At 37.6% G+C, this 18,663-nt stretch overlaps 1 protein-coding gene across 2 annotated transcripts in view; it reads right to left on the reverse strand.

Moving 5' to 3' along the window:
• Window positions 1-18,663, reverse strand: part of LOC150098686 (uncharacterized) — an 81,551-nt gene that overhangs the window by 20,010 nt on the left and 42,878 nt on the right. The gene's annotated exons all lie outside the window — the stretch shown is intronic.

The following is an 18,663-nucleotide window of genomic DNA, read 5'->3' on the forward strand; positions in this document are numbered from 1 at the left end:
CACTACTCGGCAGTAAGGAATGATGACGGATTCAGCAGCAGTCGCAAGTGGCGTATCGCCAAGTCCTCCACCATTTAAGAACTCAATTATTAGCAATATCATAAGGGACTTTCTGGCATGCAGTACTTGCGGCATGTATGCGTCTCGGGAATTAGATATGTGGCTTGTGAAAGAGAGCGTATATGCACAAAATGCAGGCAGTTGGAGGAAATAAGTGCATTAGAAATATCGATATCCGACTTTGTTGCTCCAGGAACGGCGAATGAATGTAGGAAGGCAAGTAGTGTGATAGGAGAGAATGAAAAAAAGATATATATGAATGAGAAAATAATAGTTGATAGTGTGGAAGGTGTGAGTGACTGTGAAAGTTTAGGAGATGGTTTTATTTGGGAGAGTGAATTTAGATTAAGAGTGACTGACCTGCAGAGGGAGACAGATGAGTTGAAAGAGGAGGTGGAATGTCTTGTGAATGAGAGCAGAAGTATGAAAGATAAGATTAGGAGAATGGAAGAGATAAATGCAAGGAGAATCAGAGTAGGAGAGAGAGAGAATTTAGGGAGTATGAGTGAGAGGTATGGGGGTGCTAGAAGAGGAGAGAATGGAAACAGTAGAAGAGAGGGAATGAGAGAGAGGTATGGGAATGCTAGCAGACGGGAGGATGGAAACAGTAGGAGAGACGGAATGAGAGAGAGATATGGAAGTGCTAGAAGAGGAGAGAATGGAAATGGTAGGAGAGATGGAATGAGAGAGGGATATGGAAGTGCTAGAAGTGGAGAAAATGGAAACAGTAGGAGAGAGGGAATAAGAGAGATGTATGGGAGTGCTAGAAGAGGAGAGAATGGAAACAGTAGGAGAGTATGGGAATGCTAGAAAGAGAGAATAGCAGTAGAGGAGAGGGAATGAGAGAGACCTATGGGAATGAAAGAAGAGGAGAGAATGGAAACAACAGGAGAGAGGGAATGGTAAGAGGTATAATGTATGGTGACTCAATGATCCGTGGTGTTCAAGATAGGATGCGTGAGGAGTGCTTGCCTGGAGGAACAATAGAAAGGGTGGCTATGGCAATTAAGAGAGGTGAAAGGGTGGATGAGATGATTGTGATGGTAGGAATGAATGACTTGAGTGGTAATGTAAGTCGGGCAGCGAGAGATATGAGGTTTTTGCTTGAGACTGTACGGAAGAAGACAGAGAGAGGAAAAAGAGTGTGTGTGTTGCCTAGGTATGATAATGATGAGCTGAGCAGAAGAGCGGTGATATTGAATGGCATAATAGCAAGAATGTGTGACAAGAGAGGACTGGTATATGTGGATGCTTGGAGTGTGTTTGAGAAAAGAGAGGAATTCTATTTGAGAGACCATTTACATTTGAATGAGGAAGGACATAGGCATCTGGAGAGATTGCTGTTCTGAACGAGTCAGTGTGTCCCAGGGAGGATGATAGCAGGGGTGGCCTCTTGTGGGAATAGATACTTGGGAGAAGGGAGATGATGTCGGGTAACACTGAGCCCAGTGGAGTCTAGAAGGGATAATACTCGGTATAGAAACAATGGCATTTATATGCTTTATACTAATGCCAGGAGTATCTGGAATAAGGGAGAGGAATTGGTGGTGCAGATAACATCAGCCTGGCCAAAAATTATTGGGATCACTGAGACGTGGTTGACAGAAGGGGATATAATAACAGGAATAGAAGTCGCTGGGTATAGCATTTTTCGTCAGGATAGGAGGGGAAAGCGTGGTGGTGGGGTACTGCTTATGATAAGTGATGACCTATGTCCTCTAAGAGTGGAGGCTTTGGAAGTAAGTGAGAGAAATGATTTCGAGAGCATATGGTATGAGATAGAGGTAGGCATGACAGGATATTTAATGGGGTGTTGCTACAGACCCAGGAGCACGGATGATGGGGACCAGGAGATGTTTAGACAGCTAAGTTTGGCAAGTGCAAGAAGAATGATTGTTATGGGAGATTTTAACTACAGTAGTATAAATTGGTTATAGCATCAGAAGAGTTGATAATAACTGAGATGACATCTCTCCCACCAGTTGGAGAGAGTGACCATATGGTTTTGACTTGGAAAATGAATAGACTGCAGCAGTATCAAAGAGATGGGAAGTTATGTGGAATTATAAAGCAGGTGATTATAATAGTCTTAGACGTCAACTTCGGGAAGTTTCATGGAGGGAGGAATTGGAAGGCCGGGATATCGTTAACGCGTGGGAAATTGTGAAAGAATATTTGTTAGCAGAAATGGTAAGTTGTATACCACGAGTGAAGAAGAGGACACAAATTGGAGTAAAGTGGATGACAAACAATATTAAACAGGAATTACATGTGAAAAAGAGGCTATGGAAGAGATATAAGGAGACAGGTGAAGAGAGGATGCGTGAAGAATATAAGACACAGGCCAGAAGAGTGACTAGTGTGGTAAGGAAAGCGAAACTGGAATATGAGAGGAGATTGGCCCTAAGATCCAAAGAAAATCCTAGGGAATTTTTTAGCTATGTGGCCAGTAGGAGGAGAAATGACTGTGGAAGAATGATATTGTGGGATAAAAATGGGAATAGAGTGACTGATGCAGAGGACATAGTGGAATTGTTCAATGAACACTTTATTGGAGTATTTCATCCTAGAGGAGTCAGTTTTAATGCTAGAGGGATAGGACTGGTACGAGGTCTGGAGGTACAGGAGGAGAGTGTGTTTCAGATACTGAGTACTCTGGATGTCAATAAAACTTTGGGACTGGATGGTATTTCACCATGAGTTTTGAGAGAATGTGCTAGGGAACTGACAGTGCCTTTAACCTGGCTTTTCAATGAAAGTCTGGCTTCAGCAAAGGTGCCCAGGGAATGGAAGGAAGGTAAGATAGTGCCATTGCATAAGGGTGGTAACAGACTGGAAGTGTCTAATTATAGACCAGTCTGTGTGTCATCAGTAGTTGTTAAGATCTTGGAGAAAGTAGTGAGGGACCGTATACAGCACTGGGCAGATGAGGGTAATGTTATCTGTGAGAGTCAACATGGATTTGTGAAAGGGCACTCTTGTTTTAGCAATATGCTAGCCTTTTATAATAAAGTTACAAGAACATTAGATGAGTGAAAGGCATATACTGCAATTTTCTTAGACTTAGCAAAGGCATTTGACAAGGTGCCACATAATACGCTGATATTTAAGATGCAACACATGGGTCTGGATGTCAGATTGGTCAACTGGATTCAGGATTGGCTGTCTGATAGGTATCAGAGAGTTGTGTATGGTGGAGCAGTTTCAAGGAGACAGAAGATTACAAGTGGGGTCCCACAGGGCTCAGTACTAGGACCTATATTGTTTAACCTTTATATCAATGACATTGCCAGTGGATTGCAAGAGGATATTCAGTTGTTTGTGGATGATGCGAAGCTGGGAAGGATTATTAGTAATAGTGCAGATGTGGTAGCCCTGCAAGAGGATTTGAATAAGCTAGATAGATGGGCAAATGAATGGGGGGGCATCAGTTTAATGCAGCAAAATGTAAGGTCTTGAGGTTTGGGAAACATCGATGGGATGCTGCATACTCTGTGGGAGGAGTTATACTGGAGGAAGTTGGGGAGACAAGAGATCTGGGGTTGATGATTGATAGAAACCTGAAGTTTAGGGGACATATTGCAAAGGTGGTGAAGGTAACACAGAGGATTGCTGCAATTATGAGAAGGACACTGACCTGCAGAGATAAGAGGGTTATCATTCCGTTGTATAAGTCTCTGATGAGACCACACTTCGATTATTGTTATCAAATTTGGTCCCCAGGATTTGAAGGGGATAAATTAACTGTGGAAAAGATACAAAGACGGATGACAAAGATGGTCTCAGGACTGTACAAGGATAGTTATGAGAATCGGCTGAGGGAATGTGGACTGCAGAGTTTGATGGATAGAAGAAGGAGAGGTGATATGATTGAGACTTTTAAACTGTTGAGAGGTGGTTACAGGGTTGACACTGGGAAGTTCTTTCACTTGGTTGAACAGCGGGAAGGAGTGATGACAAGAGGCCATCCCTGGAAGTGACGAAATGAAACTGTGAGCAAGAGGGTGAGGACTGGTTTCTTTGCATGGAGGGTGGTTGAGCCATGGAATGCATTGCCTGATAGAGTGGTCAGGGCGAGAACAGTCAATGAGTTTAAGGAGTGGTATGATAGACTTTGTGTTTCTTAGGGGGGAACCTCCCCTCGATGAGTCTTGACAGACTTATGTTCTTAGGAAGGGCCTCCCACGATGAGTCTTTTGACTCCATGGAGGCCTGAATAATAATAATAATAATAAAGACTAAGTATTGCTTGAGATAATGCCCCATTGACACCATATAACTGTAGCCTATTGAATAGCTTCTCTCTTGGCACCTTGTCATATGTCTTTTTCACATCGACAAAACTTAAATAGAGATCTTTGTTATATTCCCATGCTTTCTTGACTATTTGTCGTAAAGTGAAGATCTGAACCTCACAGCCTCTATTTGGACTGAATCCAGCTTGTTCTTCACCCAGCTTTTCTTCCACAATTCTTCTCAATCGTTTCTCAAGTATACTTGCATAGATCTTGCCAGGAACACTTAGTAGGAAAATACCTCTGTAATTCTCACATTCAGTTTTATTTCCCTTTTTATATATGGGTAATATGAGAGCTCTACTCCAATCATCGGGAATTCGTTCCTCTGTCCAGGCTTTCTGAACTATGCAGTGCAGCCACTGTAAGACTTTTATACCACCATACTTCAGCATTTCTGGTCGAATATCATCTACTCCTGCTGCCTTTCCACATTTTAACCCTTTGATGGCTTTTTCTACTTCAAGTATGGATATGTAATCCTGACTGCATGCCTGGGCAGTGTTTTTTTACCACTGTGCTGTCATCACTGCTTGTTTCATTTAGCAGTTTTTCAAAGTAACTACACCATATTTCAAGGATATCTTTTTCTTCCGTTTTCATGTCACCTTTATCATCTCTAACTCCTTTTACAGCACTCTTTCCTCCATTCCTAAGCTTCTTCAACAACCTCCAAAATATTTTGCCACCTTCTTGATATTTATTTTCTATATTCTTGCCACAGTCCCCCCATGACTTTTGTTTAGCTGGTTTTACACAGTGTCTCTGTATTCTCTAAGAGCACAAGCTGACTTATTTGCCAGGAATTTTTGATATGCTTTCTTCTTTTCCTTCACTGCCTCTTTAACTTCCTGTGTCCAACATGGAGTTCTAATTTTTCTATCCTTGCAGGCAACTTCACCACATGCCTTTCTAGCTGAATCAATCAGGGCTTTCTTCAAGGCTTGTCACTGAATCCCCAAGGTTTGATTCCTGTTCTCAAACTCTTTCAATTTTTCTTCAATAATCTTTGTGTATTTTAGTCTACAGTTCACATCTGAGAGCTGCTCAACTTTTATTCGCTTTAAAACTTTCTTAAATGTTATTCTTTTCAATATGAAATTCAATTTTATCCTGCTCAAGACCAAATAGTGATCACTTCCAATTTCCAATCCTCTGTACATTCTGGTGTCCTTCACCAGTGAGAAAACATCACTATCAACAATAACATAGTCAATGAGACATTTCTTATTCCTTGCCTCTTCTCTCCATGTGAATTTGTGCACATTTTTATGTTGGAACATGGTGTTAGTAATAACCATTCCATGTCCTGAGCAGAAATCCAACAGATATTTGCCATTATTATTAGCTTTGTTCTTTTCTCCAAATTTTCTCAAAATATTTTTGTATATCTCACAATCATTTCCTACTCTGCTATTTAGATCCCCAACAAGGACCAAATTTTCCTTTTTCATTGTGTCAGTTGCTTTTTCTAAAGCATTAAAAAATTCCTCCACTTCTACCTTAGTAGAACCTTCTGTGCGACCATAGGCACAAATAAGTCTCATTGTCCAGTTCCACATTCTCATATTTGCCCACATTACTCTACTTGAGACTGATTGCCATTCAAGAAGATTAGCCTCATATTTTGTGTTGAACACTATGGCTACTCCTTCTTTTCCTTGATTATCATTGTCTGAATATAACATTTTGTATTTATTGCTCTGAAAGATCTCATCAGTTTTTGTCTTTTTTGTTTCAGTCACCCCTATTATGTCGATCTGGTACTTATCTAATTCCTCAGTTAGCTCCATTTCTTTGCCATTCAGGCTTCTTATGTTGATAGTACCGATCTTTAACTCTGGTGATGTTGAGTTGGGATATGTTTTCAGATTTTTTCCAGTAGCTGACTTTTCGCTGTTTGCCCTGGTTCCCTGGTGAAAACAGCAGGGGCCTTGTTTAACTGGGCGACGCCTCAGCCGGCATGAAATTTTGTCATGTTGTACATCATTTTTTATTTTGGTTTAACCAATAAGAATACAATTGGTCGGTTAAATCCCAAATTGTCGGCCCATCCTCGTTCGTTCAGTATCCAAGTAGATACCCAACAGGGTGCACCACGAGAAGGTGAGGATTGGACATTAGGTCAGAAGCCCTGGTCGGTTCTCCACATTCCTTTAAAGGCTATGTGGAAGTCTCCTCTCAGTTATACAGCTTTGACCCTTAAGCACTTTGGCCTCTATATACAAGTTGTCCAGACATGATGTTACTTCATGCAAATTTTTATTGTCATATGGATAAAGGATTAAACTAAGAATATAATTACTTGGCATCTTTAATTTATAGTGTAACCAAGTGAAAACTTTCAAAATATATTTACAATGGTGCCTCATAGTTCGTATTTAATTTGTTCCAGAAACCCGTTAGAATTATGAATTTCGAAGTCTGAATCAAGAGTTTACATAAGAAATAATGGAAAGTGAAATAATCCATTCCCATATCCAAAAAATGTCAATAATTTTTTTGTTTTGTTTTAATAGAAACTTCTTTCCATGCCTTATCGACGATCCTTAAGCAATGAAGAATGTTGCAATGCTCTTTCCAAAATTCTTTAGAACTCAGTTCTGTGGCATTGGTTATTTCAAAGCACTTTTGAAATATTGCCTTATTATACAGTTTCTTGAAGTTTCAAATCACTTGCTGATCCATGGGTTGTATGATAAAAGTGATATTGGGTGGCAAAAAAACATTATCTTGATGAAACTGAATTTCCCAACTAAATCCTCCTCTAAATTTGGGGGATGAGCAGGAGCATTTGTCCATCTAGAAGAGCTTTAAATGGTAGATTTATTTCAGTAAGATAAGCTTTTACAGTGGGAGCAAATTCTTGATAAATCCACTCAGTGAAAAACTCTCTGGTAACCCACGCTTTCGTGTTGGCCCTCCACATAACACCAAATTTGCTCTTTATGACATTGTTCTTTTTAAAAGCACGTGAATTTTCGGAATGGTAAATGAGAAGTCTATATCCTACAGTCTCCACTAGCATTACCTCAAAGCAGCAAAATACAGTAATTCTATCTTTCATAGGTTTATATCCCAGTTCCGTCTTTTCTTCTTTTGTGATATAAGTCCTTTTGGGCATTTTTTTCCCAAAAAAGACCTGTTTTATCACAATTAAAAACCTGTTGAGATAAAAAAAAATCCCTCACTATTCACGTACTCCTTAAAGGTTTTTACAAATTTATCCTACATAGGCACTTGCAGCCTCTCCATGCATGACAACACTATGGATCCCAGTTCGTTTTTTTGAATTTATCAAACCAGCCTCTACTTCCTTTAAACTCCCCATTTTCAGTACTGGTCTCAGGTGTGCATTTCTTAAGTTCGCTATGCAGATGTTTGGCTTTCTCACAAATAATTCTCTCAGTAATAACGTCACCACGTAATCGCTTGTTTATCCACACTAAAAGGGGTTTTTCCATCTCTTCAATAACATGTGATCTCCTGGAAGTCAATGTTATCACGCCTTTAGCCACATTTGCTGCTTTTATTCCTTCCTTTTCTTAAGAATGCTACTTATCATTGACTTTGACATTTTAAACATCATTACCAGATCCGTCAAACGTGTACTGCTTTCGTGTTTCATGATAATTTCTTTTTTCATCTCAATTGTCGATACTACTTTTCTTTAAGGTTTTGTTCTTTCTACATTCTTGGATGCCATGGGCAATAAAAAAAAATGCAAAAAACATTTAAAAGTTCTCTACACAAACATATCGTGCAATGACTAGGCTGTGTAAAGTAAGGGACAACACACAGCAGACTGAGACAGACACACACTGCATAGGCATGGGGAAGTGAGTGAAGGAAATTAGTGGGGAGAAGCATGCCGAAACTGTCTAATGCTATATGACTCTGAGTTCCTGGACTATAGTTTGAACTTAGTTTGATTAAGGTGTTTCAAAAATAGAAAATTAAGCCACACAGTTGATGAATTTCTGAACACCAATTTTTCTTAAAATGAACATAAAACACATCAATTTTACAGAAGATTTAATTAACTGGCTTAATAATTGACAGAAATAAATATTAAGTTGATTAGGAAAATTATTTCCTAAGCTACAAACAAGAACTGATGTTGAGCATTATTTATTGATATTTATATGTTGCTTTAAAACAACTAATAAGGATCAGCACTGTCATTTTTTTCAGATATACCACAATCATGGGTCAAAAGCAATAATTCCACCTTGAAAATAGCATGAATGTCTAACAATAGAAGGAATTAATGTACTTTTAGGACATCTGAACATGAACTTTTTATTTATTTATTTCACTTATGTAGCAAAGTGAAGTTTCAATTAAACGAATGCCGAAAATGATTTGGCACATGTTTTGCATAAAAATGGTTTTTCTTGCTTATGAATCGATATTTGTCATTTAATTTGCTTTCAAATAAAAAGGCTTTTCCTGTATGTGAACTAACAAATGTCATTTTAGATCACATGATTGAGCAAATGCCACATGGGACAAGAGAGTGGCTTCTCTTCAGCATGAGGTAAGAAATGTGCTTTTAGATCATTAGGGCATGAAAATGTTTTGTCACATTAAGCAAGAGAAGGATCTTTTTTGAGTATGAATTCAGGATAGTTCATAGTCAAGAAAAGGGTTTTCTTGACTGTAAACTACCAAGGATTGTTTCAAATTATTTGTTTGTAAAAATCTTTCACCACACAGAACAAAAGAAAGATTTTGTCCAAGTGTGAAGTAAATGTGCTTTTTGAATTACCTGATGTCACATATTAAGCAAGAGAAGGATCTTTTTTTGAGTAGGAATATTTACATCTAAACACAAGGTAAAGGTAATAATTTATTATAAGGCCATATATTTCAGTCTGAAAATTACAGACCATTTCAGTGGCAAAAAAACAGTTGATACAAGGTAAAATGCAAATGATAGATTATTTCAAATAAAGTAAGTAACGCGATGTTATGTTTCCAGTAATGTTTTATGTCCCAACTGAGGAAAAGGTTAATCATAATAGTAAAAAAATAAAATAAAATAAATTATGATGCATATTCGAATTGGCCTCCCATATTTTTGATAATAATAGGCATTCATTCCGATTAGGATTAAAAGTGAGATTAATATGACACGATTGAGAGAGAGAGAGAGAGAGTAAATGTGTTGAAACAAAGAACAGTATGATTAATGTAAATGAAGAGTTGGCTGCAATGAGGCAGATAGCTCAGTTGTGTGAAGTGATACACAGGGCAAAGTGGCAGCTGGAGCAAATGCAGAAACGTCTGATGAGTGGGTCAGCTGATAACTGAAAGAAAGAAAGTGCGAGATAAGAGAAATGAGTGCTTGAATGAGAGAGAGAGAGAGAGAGAGAGAGAGAAAAATTAAAAAGTGAGGTTTGTATGGCAATTCAATCATAAAAAGGTGTGATCGACAAGAGATTGACAAAATCATGCTTTCTGCATGCGAAAATTAATGATGTTAATGAGGCTATTTAGAGCACAAAATGTTAGGTGAAAGAAATGATCATAGTGGCTGGAATGAATGATTTAAAAGGAGAAAAGCGTGGTGAGAAGGGACATAAAATAATTACTGGAAGTAGTAAAAGGAAACAGTGAGAGAGTTAACATAGTGAGTCTGTTCCTGTGGTATGATGGCATAGAGCTGAGTAGGAGGGACATAATAGCTAATGACTAGATGTATAGGCTATGCAGGAGGAATGGTGTGGAGTTTGTGGATGTTTGGAGTGAGTTTGATGGGCAAAAGGACTTATACAAGAAGGATAGTTTGCACAAGGATTTGGTGGATGGAGCCTGCAAAAAGTGTTGTTGTTGATTGAAGTGAAAGTGGATGTGCAGAATTAGGGAAACTAGAGCTTTTGGGGGAAGGGGGGGGTTGTTCAGTAGATATGCAAATTTCAGTCAAGCAGTTGAGTGTCATCATCATCAGTTGCATCAGTCTTGGGACTGGTAGCTCAGCAGCAATTTCCTCCATTCCGCTCTGTCATTGGCTTTCTTCTTAACCTCCTGGTAACTCCTCAAGAAAGCTTTTCCTTGGTCTGCCTCTTCTTCTTTTCCCCTCTATTTTGCCTTCAGTTATTCTTTTCAGTTGAGTATAAGAATGTGTATAATATGCCTAAGTTACTACTGCTGGTACTAACAAACTAGAATGGGATAGGTAGTATAAAGTGTCAAGGTAGTGGTCGGCTTCTGCACTTATGTACACTAATGCCAGGAGCATCTGAAACAAGCAGGAGGAATTTGTGGCATTGGTTGGCTCATCCTGGCAGAAGGTTATTGGCATTAGTGAGACATGGCTAACAGAAGATGTTATAGTTAGTGGGATAGAATGTGAAGGATATGGTGTGTTCAGGGAGGATAGAAAGAAAAGAATGGGGGGGGGGGATGTTAATGATGATAGCCGATGAACTGCAACCAAAGAGAGTAAAAGTTCAACTGAAGGCCAGTGAAAATAGCACATTTGAGGCTATCTGGTATGAGATTGAGGCTAGCAGAACAAAATATACAGATGAATGCTGCTACATACCAGGGGATGGAAAAGATGATGGACATAGTATGCATCGACAAATATACTAAATAAGTGGAGGAGAGGTAATTATTATGAATGATTTCAACTATGGGAACATAGATTTGAAGGAGGAGAGGACACATGGGAGGAAGGAAATGGAATTTATGCAGTTACTAATGGATAATTACCTGAGACAGAATGTGATAAAATATACTAGATTCAAGAGTGCTCGATCTGGTAATTCCATCTGAGCATGACAAATTGCTGACAACTGGTGAGAGCGATCATATGGTCTTGAACTGGGAGTTGGCCAAATATGTGGAATTTTCAGTTAAGACAGGGTACATGTAAAATTACAGGGCTGATAAGTATGACAAGCTTAGGAGATTGCTTGGATCGATACCATGGCATGTAAAACTGCAAGGGCTGGATGCTGATAGTGCATGGGAAGTGGTAAAGGAGTGTTTGAGGGAGGTAATGGCAAGCTGCATATCTAGAGTCAGGAGAGTAAATCAAGTGGGAGTTAAATGGATAAATATCATCATTAAGCTGAAGCTGGAAAAAAAAAAAAAAGAAAAAAAGAAAGAAAGAAACAATTGTGGAGGGAATTTAAGGAGAAAGGTGACCTGCAGGCACATTACCAGTACAAGACACAGGTCAGAAGGGTAACTAATGTGGTAAGAAAGGGAAAAGCAGATTATGAAAGGAAGTTAGCAATGCAGGCTAAAGAGAATCCCAAACAGTTCTTTCGATATGCTGCAAGTAAAAGAAATAATGAATATGGCAAAATGATTTTAATGGATGCCAATGGTAGGGAGGTAACTGAATCAATCGAAATAGTAGAATTACCAAGTGAACACTTTGCAAGAGTACATCATCCAGGTGGTGATTTTGCAAGAATGAGAGAACCAAATGCTTCTATGGGAACTGAGGTAAATAAAATGGAGGTACATAGCATATTACAAAACCATAATGTGAATACAGCTATGGGATTGGATAGTATACCAGTTGGAGTTGAGTTTTACGTGAAGCAGGAAGGGAGTTGTCAGTGCCCTTGACCGTATTGTTTAATCTAAGTCCCAACTCTGGGTTAGTCTGGAGGGGGTAGAAAGAGGGTGAAAATACTTCCATTGCATAAAGCAGGCTCCAAGACTGATGTAGCAAATTACCAACCAATCAGCATATCAGGACTTCTTGTCAAAATACAGGAATGGATAGATGGAAATGGGACACTGTAAAGGGGGACAGCATGATTTTGTGAAGGGTAGGTTGTGCCTCAGTAACTTGATCATGTTATATGATACAGCGACAGCTGAGTTGGATAAAGGAAATGGGTTTACAGTGATACTGCTGGACTTTGCAAAGGCCTTTGACAGGATACCATATGGAATTCCAATCAGTAAGCAGCACATGGGGATGGATATAGTGTTGGTGAGATGGATGGGAGAGTGGTTAATGAAGAGATATCAGAGAGTAGTTTATTCAGGAGTAGAATCCAAAAGAAGGCCTGTGACTAGCGGTGTACTGCAGAATTCTGTTCTAGGACCACTACTTGTCCATTAATGATTTGTCCACGATTTGTCCATTAACGATATACAAAAGGCTCCGAAAGGAACTATTCAGTTATTTGCCGATGATGGGTAGAGGGTATGCAAGGTTGGGTAGAGCAATAGTTAATACCGATGATGTCAAAATTTTGCAGGATGATTTGGATAGATTGGAATACTGGGAAAAGCAAAATGGATGTCAGTTTATGTAAGACTATGCATTTTGGGATGAAAAGATTATGAAGAGAGGAAAGATTAAAAAAAAAACAAATGTTCTCTGCCAGGTTAGCAGGAAAAGACCCAGATGAAGACCAAGATATAGGTGGATAAAATTGACAGTAAAAAGTGCCTTAGATGACAGAAAGATAAGATCTAATAATGTTGGAGTCCTCATAGATAACAGATTGATTTAGAGGAAAATTGTTGATAGGAAGTTAGTAATGATGTAAGTTCTTCATGTAGTGCTGTCATAACATCCTGTACATCCCTTGAGGTACATGTCAGGAATTTGATGCTGATGATGATGAAGATTACCAGCTGTATACTGCATTGGGGGAACTGTACTCCAAGAAACTGATGAAGCCAGAGATTTGGGAGTGTGGTGGATAAGGATTCAAAGTTTAGGGGGCACATAGCAAAATTGGCTAAAGCAGCTCATCAGATCACTTAGTTACTGAAGAATAATTTGATGACCAGAGACAAGCAGGTTATTGTTTGTCTTTATCAAGCCTTGATAAGACCCATCTTGACTATTACATGCAGATCTTGGCCATGGTTTCTTGGTGATGAGGAGAGGATCCAGAGGCAAGTGATTAAGATGGTAGTAGCTGTAGCAGGTCTATAGAATGAACCTTACAAGTACAGATGAAGATTTGTGGGTTACAGAAACTGGTTGATAGATGGGAAAGGGGCAATATAATTGAGAAATACAAATTACTAGAGGGTTTTTAAAAGATTAATTCAGAGGAAATTTTTCAGAACAGTTCTGATGGTGGAAGAACTAGGGGCTATCCATGGAAATTGAGTAAAGATGTAGTTAGCAAGGGTGTTAGAACTAGGTTTTTTGCTTGGAGAGTAGTGAATGAGTGGAATAGGTTTCCAGAGTCTGTTGTGGGTGCCATGAATGTGAATGAGTTCAAAACAAAGTATGATAGATACTGCACAAATGTTGGATAGTTCTTGACATGATGTTTAGGGCCTCCCTTGATCAGTCTAACTTGGAATTGCCCATAATAATAATAAAATTCAAATTCAGGCAGTGAAGCAAGGCTTCAGCACTCCCTTTATATAAACATTCAATTTTGTATCAACAGTGATGTAGAAGGCATGTTTCACACCAAAGAATGCTGTGGTCTGTGTCTACTCTGTGTTGTGCCAATCCAGATTTATCAGATTTCCCGTGGAAAATATATATGATTGATGGCAATCACAAGGAACTTGCTATACTGGATCACAGCTCCATAAACAGGCAACTTAAGATTAAACTCTCTTCTATACAAAGTTATAAGTTTAGATGCAGGCACCATAGAAACGCTAAAAACTTATTGTGCAAGAACACCTAGGTTCTATGGTTTTACCAAAGATCCCTAAAAAAATACACTCCACTCCATCGAACTGTATACTGTATTGATTCACCTACATATTGCATAGCCTTTAAACCTATTAAAATAAACTCTCAACTTAATTCTCCTCACTGATTCAAGTTCCTTGTGACTGCTGTCTATACTACTTTGGACAAATTGTATGCTCAACAGAAAAGAGGTTACAAGAACATCAATCGTATATTTTCCACAGGAAATCCAATAAATGTGGTTTGGCTCAACACAGAATAGACAGAGACAAAAACATTCAGTGGTCTGAAACACACTTACTACATCACCGTCAATACAAATTTGAACAAATTCACATTTTATTTAAGGAGAGTACTGAAGCCTTACTTCGGCAACATAACTTGAATCGAAATGACTACCTATCATTATCAAAACTATGGGAAAATCTGAGTAGAATAATAATAATCATCATCAGCAGCAGCAAATTCCTAACATACCCTCTAGGGGGGTGTACAGGATATTATGATAGTACTACATGAAGAACTTACATCATTACTAACTTCCTATCAACAATTTTCCTCCAAATCAATCTATTATCTGTCAAGACTCCAACATCACCAGATCTTATATTTCTCTTGTTTTGCTTAAGTGTGACCATACCACCTGAGATTAGCTCTGCTAACACATTCCTGGATGCTACCAATGTCAAATTCTTTCCTTATGTCCTCATTTCTAATATGATATTGCCATTGATGCCATCTGTTCACAACACTAATCTTTCTGAGTACTCTGATTCTATAGTGTCTAGTCTATAGTCAAGTGTTTTATTTCTAATCCAGCTCTTAGAATCATAAATTAAAACTGGTTTAAACACTGTCTTGTATATAGCTAATTCAGTGTTTTGACTAATTTCTCTCTTATTCCATATAAATTTATTCAGTTTGACTTCCTACCACACTGGCTTTGTTGATTCTATTGTCTATTTTGTGGTCAGTGGTAGACATCATTGGTATAGATGAAAGTAGTTGGTGGATGTGGTGAAGAGACAGAGTTGTGGTATAGGTGCCCTCCCTTGATGAGTCTTTGGACTCCCTGGAGGTGTAATAATCATAATAATAATAATAATAATAATAATTTCCATTAATTTACCATCTTCACTAAAAATTGTGCCTAAGTAGCTGAAATGTTTTACTTGTTCTATAGGTTCTCCATTCACAATACAGTTGATATTTTCAATGTTTCTGCCTATTTTCATTGTCTTTGTCTTGTTATTGCTGATTTTCACACCAACTTTATTACAGCAGTTATTCAGTTTAGTCAGGGAATCTTGCAGACTTGTAGCGGATCTATTTAAAAGTATAATATCATCTGCATAAAGTAAAGAGCTGAGATTAACATCTCCAATTTTGATATCAGGTTTAATACAGCTTTTCATCATAATGTGATCCATGTAGATAACACAGGGGATAATGTATATCCTTGTCTGACATCAGATTTAGTGTCAAACCATCTTCCTGTACTTCCTTCAATTCAAAAGGCCTACACAGAGGGATGAATTTCAGATGATTGGAGCAGAGCTCTCATAGACTTACAACTCAAATAAAGACTAAGTATTGCTGATATAATGCCCATTGACACCATATAACCATAGCATTTTGAATAGGTTTTCTCTTGGCACCTTATCATATGCCTTTTGCAGATCTACAAAACTTAAATACAAATCTTTGATACATTCCCACGATTTCTCAACCATTTGTCATAAAGTGAAAATCTGATCCTGACAGCCTCTATAGAGGCTGTCAGGATCAGATTTTCACAGATTGTCAGATGTGTTTTGCATGATGGGAGATACTGAGATAGGAGTGACGTTATCTTGGTCCACCTTTGCTACGAGTTGCCTGGTGTTGTACTACCTTATCCCAGTCCTGAAGATATTGTCAGGTGCAAACTATGTTTGTTCACACTTGGATAAAGGATTATTATTATTATTATTTATGCCTCCAGGGAGTCCAAAGACTCATCGAGGGAGAGTGTGCCAATAGCATCGAACGATTGGTCCCCTTCCAACTACTAAACTAAATTTATTGTAGTCTCTAACCAAGAGAAAACTAAACTTTCAACACTCTTTCCTACATTTCTGAGCTTTTTCAACAGCCTGCAGAATAACTGTTATGATTAACTTTTTCCTCAGTTAGAACATAATATTACTGGAAATATAACATCACAACTTACTCTATTTCAAATAAATCCATTGTTTGCATTTTACCTTGTGTCAACTGTTTTTTGCCACTTAAGATGGTCTGCAATTTCCAGCCTGAAATATATGGCCTTATAATAAATTATTATCTCTAACACATGTGTTGTGTGTAAATAATTCAAAAAACTATGGTAGGTTTTTTCTCTAAAAGAAAGAATTTTTTGAGTATGAACCAACAGGTGTTGTTTTTGAGCATCTACTCTTGAAAATGCTTTGACACTTGTTGAGCAAAGAAATGATCTTGATTGATTATGAACTATTAAATTGGGTTTTTTAAGTCTCTGGAATGAACAAATGTTTTTTAAATACTGAACAAGCAAAAGGTTTCTCAATGCTGTACACCCTAATGTTGTTTTAAGTAATATAATCATGAGAATCCTTTACTACATTTTGTGAAAGAAAATGGTTTATGTCCTATGGAATAACAAATGTTTTCACTTATCAGCAAGTGAAAAGGATCTGCTGCATATCAAACAAGAGGACTTTTCTTCACAGTATACTGAAGAGTGACATTTTTGAAATGGACTTTAAATGTATCAAACAGAGAAAGAGTTTATCTTCCATATGAACTACTAAATGTAGTTTTAGGTTATTGGAATACAAGTCTTCCCACATGTCAAACAAAGGAATGTTCTATCCTGAACAAAGCACAAGTTGAAAAAGATAATGATTTCTCTTCAGTATGAACTAATAAATATGACTTCAGCATATCCTGAATGAGAATCGCATGCTAAAAAGCTGTAACGTTTTTGCTTAGTGCAATCTGTTAAATATCCTTTCAGTCCATTTGTAGATGGAAATGCATTGAAATGTGTTCATTGTCCTGAAAATTTGGAGAATTAATTAACTGGTGCTATTCCATAAATTATATAATGCTATTTTCTGAACCGTAAAATACCTGATCCCACACACATTTTTGTCATAAACTATCACACATAAGAATCTTCTTGAGGATCAACAAAGAATTAGCTTATACCTCTCCATCCCCGGCTCTTATCTCGTCTCCAAAAAAATAAATAAATAAAAAATTATTAAACAATGATATTAAATAATATAAACAGATTATCTAAAATATGAAGTGTCATCATACAGACTGAGCAAGAGAAAAGTTTCTCAGGGGGTGTGGACTAATTTGCATATATTTTAATCGTAATGATGGAAATGTTTGCTACTAACCTTCACAACAACAAAACATTTTTCATAATTTAACCAACTTCAGCAAAGGGGTGGCTTCTCTTGGTTGCAAACCACATATGTGATTTTGAACTAGCTGACAGAAAATGTTTTTTACACATGTAATTGAACAGCTTATTGTAAGTGCGATCTAAGAAATTCTTAAAGTGCATGACTGAAGAGGGCTTGTTGAACAAGAGGCTTTCTTGTGTATGAATTAATAAATGTACATTAGTTTCCTGATTGAAAAAATTATGGACCTTTTCTCAATAACATAACCATTTGAAGTCACTGAAACAAGTAAATCACCACCACAAAAAAAAAAGAAAAAAAAATTAATACTACAAAAAAAAGTCACCAAGTACCAAATACCAGTACCTTTACAGATTTGGTGTTTTGGGTTCATTTCACATGGGTTATGTAGTTTTCTTTCTTTCTTTTTTTTGATTAGCTTTGCGGTTGTGAAAGCAGTGTCAATTTTATTTGACCAACATCTATATAAACTGATAAACTGAAACGCTTCTGCTCAGCCTTATATTCACCATGGTACATTAATTTGGTATTCAATGCAATTTTGAAGAAATAACAGCTGATATTTCCAAATCAAAAGAAATCTGATATTGCACATTTTCATAAATTGGATGTTAAGTTTCATTACTAGAAGTGAAGAAACACTACCAGTGAAATCATCAATGATTGCATTTAAGTAAACAATCACTGTAACAGAAGAATATACAGCATACAATATATAATTTATTAGCAGGGGAAATTTCTCCATGCTTGCTGCAAACTCATTAATTGAGAAAGAAGTAATATTTATTTGTTAATAAATGCATGCATTTATAAGCATTCCATTTAGGCTTTTATTTTTGTAGACAGAAGACGTCTCAAGCTTGCACCACGGCAATAATTGAGCTTTGCGTTCTGTATCGAAGGCTGATGCTTGCTCAGTTGTAGGAGCTTCCATGTCCTCGCAGCAGCACCGTGATTTCATGCGCGCGCATAGTCAACACATCTCACTCACAAGCCATACGTAGTCAACGTAGCTCTAGCCAGTGAGCTTCAGCCAGCCTTTACAAGTGCGCGTGTTGCTTGGGAAAATTAAGCTACAACGAACTTTTTATGACGATGTTATTGACCAGTTCATAAAGAAGAACCATAGGGTAGAATTTAAATAGCTAAATTGAAAAGATAGAATATCATTTGTAAAATAAATGTTGTATTCGTATGATTAAATGTACATACAGGG

Source organism: Typopeltis vanoorti, chromosome 15 (genome assembly GCF_054136105.1).
Source record: "Typopeltis vanoorti isolate ZY-2024b chromosome 15, IOZ_Tvanoo_1.0, whole genome shotgun sequence".
Taxonomy (NCBI): Eukaryota; Metazoa; Arthropoda; class Arachnida; order Uropygi; family Thelyphonidae; genus Typopeltis; species Typopeltis vanoorti.